The sequence below is a fragment of the Oryctolagus cuniculus genome, chromosome 8, assembly GCF_051225735.1.
Source record: "Oryctolagus cuniculus isolate XC-2025 breed Fujian yellow rabbit chromosome 8, ASM5122573v1, whole genome shotgun sequence".
NCBI lineage: Eukaryota > Metazoa > Chordata > Mammalia > Lagomorpha > Leporidae > Oryctolagus > Oryctolagus cuniculus.
Window position 1 is genome coordinate 69,927,115 of NC_142874.1, and position 8,802 is coordinate 69,935,916.

The 8,802-nt window shown below is 41.1% G+C and overlaps 2 long non-coding RNA genes across 2 annotated transcripts; one reads left to right on the plus strand and one right to left on the minus strand.

Annotated features, from left to right (window-relative positions):
- Positions 1–765: 765 nt before the first annotated feature.
- On the plus strand, positions 766–8,312 carry LOC127483313 (uncharacterized). The gene is made up of 2 exons (XR_007909504.3): positions 766–1,124; positions 7,960–8,312. It is a non-coding gene; the product is annotated as an uncharacterized LOC127483313 (long non-coding RNA).
- Positions 1,845–2,753, minus strand: LOC138843381 (uncharacterized). Its single transcript, XR_011378043.2, has 2 exons — positions 2,457–2,753; positions 1,845–2,089 (listed from the first exon to the last, which is right to left on the minus strand). It is a non-coding gene; the product is annotated as an uncharacterized LOC138843381 (long non-coding RNA).
- Positions 8,313–8,802: the final 490 nt, after the last annotated feature.

Below are 8,802 nucleotides of genomic sequence, written 5' to 3' on the forward strand. Positions count from 1 at the left end.
CCAATGGCATGGAATCTTCTCTCTTTCTCTGTCTCCTTTTCTTTCCTTCACTGATTTAATACCATAGTGATGAGAAAAGATGCCTGATGGATTTAAATCTCCTTATGGCTGCTAAGAATTGTTTTGTGTCCTGATATGTGAGCTATTCTGGAAAATGTGCCTTGTGTACTTGAGAAGAATGTGTACTATTCTGCCATTGGATAGACTGTTCTCTGTTGATGTATTTTAGGTACATTTGGTTTGTAGAGTAATTCACATCCACTGTGTCCTTACTGACCTTGTATCTGGATTATCTACTCATTGTTGAAAGTAAAGCCCCTACTGTTACTGTGTTATCATTTTGGTTCTTTACTTCTACTAACATTTTCATGAAGTATTCAGGTGTGCCAATGTTGGGACACGCTCATAAGTAATTATTGGTACACTGTTGCTAACCACCACCCTATTTGTTACATGTTTTCTGGCTCTTTTGACATCCTTTGTTTCTTTCTTCCTATCTTGTTGTATTCAAGGCTTCCACAAGGTTACTCTCCTCACCAGAAGTGACAAAGCAGTAGCAAGAAAATTAGGAGAGTTTCAAGGTTGTTGATTTTTGTTCTTTTTAAATCTTTCTATTTAGTAACTATTACATAAAGCTTACACAAGGTTATGTTGATCCCAGCTCTATGACTTTCCCTCTTGTTTAAAGTGGGCTTTTTTTTTTTTTAAAAAGGAGTTAGCAAATGACTTAATTCCATATTTAGCAGGTTACTACCTTACGAGAGCGCAGTTCTCCCTAGGGAGCGTTTTTAGATTACTTTTCATGGCAGATTTACCGTAGGGTGGTTGCCTGGAGGAAGCAGCTGACTACAAAGCATGTAATTATAGATTTCCCACTTCGCAGGTGACCGTGTCGGGATTTCTTCAGCACGCATACTGTGGTGATGAGATTCATACTCCAGACCTAGACACTGGCACGCTTGTGACCTATGGATCCAATTTTTAAGGTGAAAATTTAGGACTGGCCTCATCTATGAGTTCCAGAACTATGCTGACTTTTCATTTGATCTGAACTTCTCTTGTGACACATCACTTCCAAATTAACCTTTGGGAGCTGTGTCTTCTCCAGCTACCCCAGCTTGGAGGTAAGTTAGGTACTTATGAACAGAAAATAAGTGTAATTTTTCCACGGCTATTTGATGTAGGTATTAGATCATCCACACTTGGGTGTGTGGTGTGTAGCGTATGTGTGTGTCTGGGTGTGTGTATGTGTGTGTGTGGGTGTATGTATTTGCCTGTCCCCTGCTTCCATATGCTATCAAGTTCATTGGTAGTCTACCTGACTTTGCATTTTTCAAGTCACAGAGTTTGCTCATTTCTTCAATATATTACTGGGCTAAATTCCAGGGAGAAACCTTAGGGGCTATGATGCAACGGAACAGAGCTAAGTGTGATGTGGGTTGCCTGGTGCTCTCAATGCTTATTACATTGCTGCCTGTTTAAATTTGTAAAGAGAAACAAGCTGCTAGAAAGTTCGGGAAAGCACGGTGTAAGCCAAGCATGGTGTTAATCTACAGATAAGAATCTGACTTCACTTATGCTGTGCTCCAATGAAGAAAACTTCCCTTTTTAGTCATTCTTGAAATGGAGGGAAAATTTTTCTTCCTCCTTGGAAAAAGAACACTTTAATAATTATTTAAATTAACCGATATTTAATTTTGATTTACTGATAGAGGAATTAAACATATTAATCATGATGTCAGTTCAAGTATATAATTTCCAGATACTTATTTAATTTTAAAAATATCTGTTCCTATCTGATATGACAATTTAAAACACACTTATCATCAAATAAAATTTTAACATTTAGCAATTTTTAAAGAGTTATTAATTTCTTTAAAAGGCAGAGTTACACAGACAGAAGAAGAGGCAGAGAGAGAGAGAAAAATATCTTTCATTCACTGTTTCACTTCCCAAAAAGCTGCAATGGCTGGGGCTGGGCCAATTTGAAGTCAGGAGCTTGGAACTCCATCCATGTCTCCCACGTGGGTGCAAGGGCCCTAGAACTTGGGCCATCTTCTGCTGCTTTCTCAGGTGCATTAGCAGGGAGCTGTATTGGAGAAGGAGAAGCTGGGCCTTGACCCTTTGCCCCTGTGTGATGCCAGTGCCACAAGTAGCAACTTAATCTGCTATGCCACAGCGTTACCCAAGCAACTATGTCAAGAAATTCATTGCCCGTGTGTGTTTTGCCCGTCTTTTCCTACCTGGACTGCTTCAATCAGTTTTCTATTGTCTTAGTGCTTCCAGATCCATCTCTCACTGCCCTTCCCTGCACCCTGAGTAATACCTAAAGAAAAGGCCCAACGAAGATGCCCTTCTCCTTCAACTATTCAATAGCTTTTGCTAACTCCAAGGAGCGGACCTAACTCTCTAACCCTGCCTGCGGCACTGTCTCCGAGGACACAGCTTTTACCCACCTTCAGCCTCATCTCCTGCAGCTTTCTTCTTCATATTTCGTGCTTAGACTATGAAGAGTGACTCTAATTCGCTCTATAGACTTTCACATAAGAGCTACATGCCTAGATTCTGAAACCGCCTTCTCGATTCATTCACGTTGTTGATAAACTTCCTTTCCTTTGTTTGGAAAGCAGAGGGTTTTAGTTTCTTGCTGCCTGTTGGCTGCAACTCCTCTCAGTTCCTAGAGACCACTGGAAGTTCCCTGCCACGTGAATTGTTCCTTCCTCCAAGCCAGTAAGGAAGTGACAGACTCCAGCTTGGTGAGTGTTACAATCTTATATAAACTACTTACGTAATCATGCATGTAATCAAACACTTGTGTATCCCATTCTCTTTGAAGCATTTTATTAGAAAGAAGTCATAAGTTCCACCTATGCTCAAGGAGAAGCTGTTACACAAGGACCAATATATCTACACACACAGTATACAGATACCTATATACATACCATACTCAAATGTATTCCAGGGGAAAGATGTAAACAGGGGCTTGAGTATATAGTACTGTATATGGAGATTTACACCAGGACATAAATATGTATATTAATAAAAGGTAGGCATGTGCACATATGTATATACATGCATCTACATGCATATTATTAATATTTATGTATTTATTAATGCAGATATATTTGTAGTGACAGCTAGACAAGCAGATGACATATCAGGGAGGTTGGTTGGTTGGTTGGTTGGTTAATTGGTTGATTGGCTTCACTGGTAAATATAAATGATTTAGAATAATGTATATGACCACAAAAGAATAATAATGAAAGCAGCATATCACAGATTTCATTGCTATCATTTTGACCACTGAGAAGCAAGGGGAGGGAAGTGACTCCAATTTAGAAAAAAAGCTTTTCTTGTTTAGGATGTGAATTTTAATATCCTAATCCTGGAGTTAAAGTAGCATTATTGTAGTAATTACAACTAAAGCCAGAAAAACCAATTCCTTCATTGTGAGACTGAGAGAAGAATTTGGAGTCAGGGGCTTGGACATTTAACTAATTAGATGAGTAAGTGATTGGCACTTGTTTTTTCCCTTGAATTTTGCCAGTTCCACATTGTGAAAAGATTTGAAACATAGACTATGTGACTAATGCGTTGCCAATAACTATCCTGGAAATATTTATTTATCTAATGAACTGGTACTAACTCATTGGTGTGGTTTCATTTATGTATTTGTGCTGTGTAATTGGGACACCCATCACTGCTTAGCCTGTGAGTTCACTTTGAATATTGATAGGTGTGAGAAAGTATGCAGGAAGATCCTGTCCTAAGGTCTGTCTTTTATGATTGGACCAGGACATTTTACACTTGGTAGGTCACAAGAATTCTTAATTCATAACAGCTGTGGTTTTGATATTTCTAGTTGCCTTCCCCCTTCTCTGCACATTCACATGTGAAAACACGATGAAGAAGGACCAAGGGCACTTCAAAGTTCATGGAAAATGGAATTAAAAGAGGTTTGATGTGAAGCAAAATTGTTTGAAATCGGTGCACAATTTTTCATGAACTTTTTTAAAACCATCTTTTTCTTAAAAAAAAAACAGTTTTATTTATTTATTTTGAAAGAGTTACACAGAGAGAGGAAGAGACAGAAAGTGAGAGAGATCTTCCATCCTCTGGCTCAGTGAGAAATAGTTCTTATGGTTTTATGCTGCTCCTGTCTTTCTCATGGTTTATTTTCTCCTTACTGACATACACCTTACTAATTAATGAGCAAGAAAACATCCAGTTCTGATATTTCACATATTGACCATTAAAATCATCACATCAATGACACACACATTTGCATATAGAAGGAAAAAAGATCTTCTGTCAGTGTGCCACCAAAGACACTCCCACTTCTGTGTTGTGTTTTATTTTACCTCAGTGGCATTTCCTATTAAAGACAAAAGAAAAATTCCCTGAGTATTTAGGGCTATTTAGAGTACTTACTGTCAAAATAGTTATGGTAAGGAAAAGGCAGAAAAAGGGATATAGAGTAGCAAATAAAATCACTAATTAAAATTTGTTGAAAATACATAAAATGTTAATAATCTAAAGATAATAAGAAAATTGTCCTGGAAATTATGTGACATAGGAGTATAGAGAGATCTTCCCCATTGCTGCTAAGTAGGGTAGTGGTAGGGAATCTGAGGTGTATTCTTTCAGACAAGCCCTGGGTAGTGGTTCTTTGCATAAACAATTCTCTCTCTTGGGGGATGGCTCTGTGGCGAAGCTGATAAAGCCATTGCCTGCGATGTCAGCATCCCATATGGGCACCGATTTGAGTCCTGGCTGCTCTACTTCCAAATCCAGCTGTCTGTTAATGTGCCTGGGAAAGCAGTGAAGATGGCCCAAGTGCTTGGACCCCTGCACCCACATGGGAGACCCAGAAGAAGCTCCTGGCTCCTGGCTCCGGCCTGGCCCAGCCCCAATCATTGCAGCTATCTGGGGAGTGAAGCAGTGGATGGAAGATCACTCTCTGTCTCTCCCTCTTTCTGCCTCTCCCTCTCTTTCTGTAACTCGGCCTTTCACATAAAATAAATAAATCTCTAAAAATAAAAAGTAAAAATCCTCCTTTCCCTCCCTCAACCACAGCATCAGCAGACAGCTCTCCATCTGCTGTTTGTGCCAAATAAACCCAACCCTCTAAAAAAAGAAACAAAAAATGCAAACAATCCTCTCTTCTTAGTTTTTTTCTCATTGTATGGAGAAACCCGTGTTGCTATTATCAGTCCAGGAGTCAACCATCTCCCCATTCCCAACAGGAAAAAATGATTAGTACATGGATCGATTGTGATGTCTTTACATTTATGATCTGAGAACTAATCACCCTCATGCTGATATGGAAAAGATATGCTGTTCATGAATAAATCTGAACTATTTGAATTCCAGGGACGTTTTAGATTTGCAGTAGCAATAAAGCAGTTATGAAGGCTCAACCAACATTTTCATTGTGACTACTGGTAAATACAATTCCTTTTAGCATAAGAAAGCTTTGAGTATGTAATTTTAATCACCATTTTAACTAATGAATTTATGTATTCTTTCCCACATAGCAGCTGGAGTTATTCTTTTTTAAAAATTACTTAAGAAGGAACTCGGCTATCAATCCTATTACTGCTTGAAAATCTGAATAGTAAGGAGATGCATTTCTTAAAGACCACAGACTCTTATTCAAAATAGCTTTTGGCTGAAAAATTGTTCATTCTTACCAACTGCAGCTACTAAAGAACAATATACATCTTTGAGTTCTCTGCTATGAAACCCAGGAGATATCAATAAAGACAAGTCTTCTCTTACAGTGATGGTTCTGAAAATGAAATCCCAGAGAAGCCACATTACCCCAATCACTGAGTAAGACCAGCGGTGACAAGAGAGGTGCCCAGGGATCTGTGCTTTAACAAGCCCTCTGGGTTACTCTGATGCATACCGAATTTTGATAACCTCCCAGTAATTGTAATTGCTGCTAAACTCTCCTTAGACATATTCCTGTACAGCAATCTGTCCTATCTTCTCTCTTACATCAGCCAATTCAGCCCTTCTAGAAGACATTGTGACTGATTCTGGATCCTTCATGGGGACTGAGGGGGACACAGACAGGAAGGAGCACCAAGACACAGTAGAAGGGAAAATGCTACACTGCAGGAAAGATGCTCAGGCTCCAGCGGCTTGTCCCGCTGGATCTGCCTTGTAGAACAGCCTGCGGCTTGTCCCGCTGGATCTGCCTTGTAGAACAGCCAGCGGCTTGTCCCGCTGGATCTGCCTTGTAGAACAGCCAGTGGCTTGTCCCGCTGGATCTGCCTTGTAGAACAGCCAGTGGCTTGTCCCGCTGGATCTGCCTTGTAGAACAGCTGGCCGAGGAAGGTGCAAGTCAGCACATTTCAGATAGGAAAGCAACTGATGCCAGAATAAGAGATGCGTCTAGGTTAATTAGGTCAAGGTGGACTCTTTGCCAAGGCCAGAGAGGATGCTTCCCCAAATGGTGGTCTAGTTGTAAATCCTCTCCATCCAGACTCTGTCTCGGTAGAACCCACACTTATTACAAGCCACATGTGAGACCTTTAATTTCCAGTCCCTCCCTTCTTGATTATTTTCCAAATTCTCCCTTTCAATCTGTTGTGCATAGGATGCCTTTGTTTACCTCCTGCATGTTTTTAAAGAAAAGCTTGAGTTAATGGCATTTCACTGTCTGAAAGCTTGTGGTTCTACTTTCCCGCCATTGTGCACATCCTTATTTTTTTTTTTAAATTTTAATTATTTTCATTTTATTTGAAAGGTGGAGATAAGGCAGGAGGGAGAGAGAGAGAGAAAGAGAGAGAGCTCCCACCTGCTGATTCATTCCCTGATTGCTTGCAACCAGACAGCACTGGGGCGGGCTGAAGCCAAGAGAGTGGAACTCAATTTAGTTCTCCTATTGGGGTGGTAGGGGCCCACACACTGGAGCCATCATCTGCTGCCTCCCAGGGTGTGCATTAGCAGGAAGCTGAATCAAAAGCAGAGGAGCGAGAACTCTAATCATGCACTCTGATACAGGATGCAGGCAGCCAAAGCAGCATGTTCATCACTGCACCGAAACGTGCCCTTACGTGCACTATTGTGTAAATGACCTCTAGGGCCCTCTAATATGGACGTCAGGTGCTTTCCTCCTTCCTCATAACTGTTTCTCAACATGCGTGTCATACCCACTAGGTTGGATCGTGTACTCTTCCTTCCGTCATCTCAATGGGCTCTCTGACTTTATCCTGCTCCTTCTGCTTTCTCTGGCTCTCCTAGTGATGCCTGCCACACAGCACCTTCCGTGGGATGTGATCTCACGCTCTCCCTAGGAACTTTCCAATTCTCTTCATAGTTTTCCTACAATACTCTGCTGTGAATGACACTTATCTGTGCATTATGGGGTCAGAAAGCTAGGATAGGAATTTTTTTTATTTTTTATTTTTTTATTTTTATTTTTTTTTTGACAGGCAGAGTGGATAGTGAGAGAGAGAGACAGAGAGAAAGGTCTTCCTTTGCCGTTGGTTCACCCTCCAATGGCCGCCGCGGCCAGCGGGCTGCAGCCGGTGCACGGTGCTGATCCGATGGCAGGAGCCAGGTGCTTCTCCTGGTCTCCCATGCAGGTACAGGGCCCAAGCACTTGGGCCGTCCTCCACTGCACTCCCTGGCCACAGCAGAGAGCTGGCCTGGAAGAGGGGCAACCGGGACAGAATCCGGTGCCCCGACCAGGACTAGAACCAAGTGTGCCGGCACCGCAAGGCAGAGGATTAGCCTAGTGAGCAGCGGCACCAGCTTAGGATAGGAATTGAGCATCAGTTTCCTCAGCCCTTAAAATTACAATTGCAATACCTCCTTTATAGTGATGTGATGACGGGCTGTCAGTTTGCTGTGTTTATTAACTTCTAACAGTATTATTCACTTAAATATAAGGACAGTGATGTAGAAAGCTGTGAAAACATTGATTCTAAAAATCTTTATTGACAGGGTGGCATTGTAAAGCAGCTGCTTAGGACGCCCACATCGCATATCCGAGGGCCAGTTTGTGTCCTGGCTCCTCCATTTCTGATCTGACTTCCCGCTGCTGCTCCTGAGAAGGCAGTAGATGAGGACCCAAGTACTTGACTTCCTGCTACCATGTGGGAGACCCGGATGGAGTTCCTGGCATCCAGCTTTCACCTGACTCAATCCTGCCTGCTGTATGCATCTGGGGTAATGAACCAAGACATGGAAGATTTCTCTCTCATGCTCTCTTTCTCTCTCTCTCTGTCCTCTCTCCACCTCTCCCTCTTTCTCTGTCACTCTGCCTTTCAAATAAATAAATAAATCTTCTACAAAAATTTTATTGACAATTTACTTTGTGCCAAGAGCTGATAGTAGGATTTCTCAACCATTATGTAACTTAAATTACATCTGGGAGAAATACAAAAGAGCAGATTTTCACAATAATTTTAGAAAATGAGAATGCAATGAAGAGAATAGTGATGGAAGGGAATGTGATTTTACAGGATAGAGAGATAATGTAAAGCCAGTTTTTCAGGCAAGATCGCTATTTAGTGTTTCATTCATTCATTTATTCAGGAACAAATTCATTCATGTATTGTGTTTCTAGTCCTAAGCTTTATATAAAAAGAAGCCAGGGTGAGATAAACGAGTCAGTGAAGGGGATGGACATTGTTATTTTAGATAAAGTGGTTAAAGGATATCTCGGTAGAAAATCAATCATTATAACAGGAATCTGAATGAAAAACAAGAGCCAGTGCTGCTAATCTGGTAAGAGACCTTACAGTGCACAGACATCGAAAAATAAAGAAAATTCCCACGGAGATC